Below are 239 nucleotides of genomic sequence, written 5' to 3'. Positions count from 1 at the left end.
AACTCAAATTGGTTTGATTTATTTTATTATATTTTGTAGAAATGGGGAGTAAAACATCCACTACAAATTTGAATAAGACTCTCCCTTCTTAGTGTGATGAAGATATGTTTGAAGATATTTTTCTTGCATCCTATTTTAATTATGATTTGTTGATGGTGAAACTTTGTGTTAATTCTTTTAAGTGTTGTGTAGGTTGCTTTTTAAGGTTTTNTATCAAAATATTCAAAATAAATTTAAAA

The sequence above is a fragment of the Prunus dulcis genome, chromosome 8 (assembly GCF_902201215.1).
Source record: "Prunus dulcis chromosome 8, ALMONDv2, whole genome shotgun sequence".
NCBI classification, from domain to species: Eukaryota; Viridiplantae; Streptophyta; class Magnoliopsida; order Rosales; family Rosaceae; genus Prunus; species Prunus dulcis.
Note: the sequence above shows the minus strand (reverse complement) of the source record.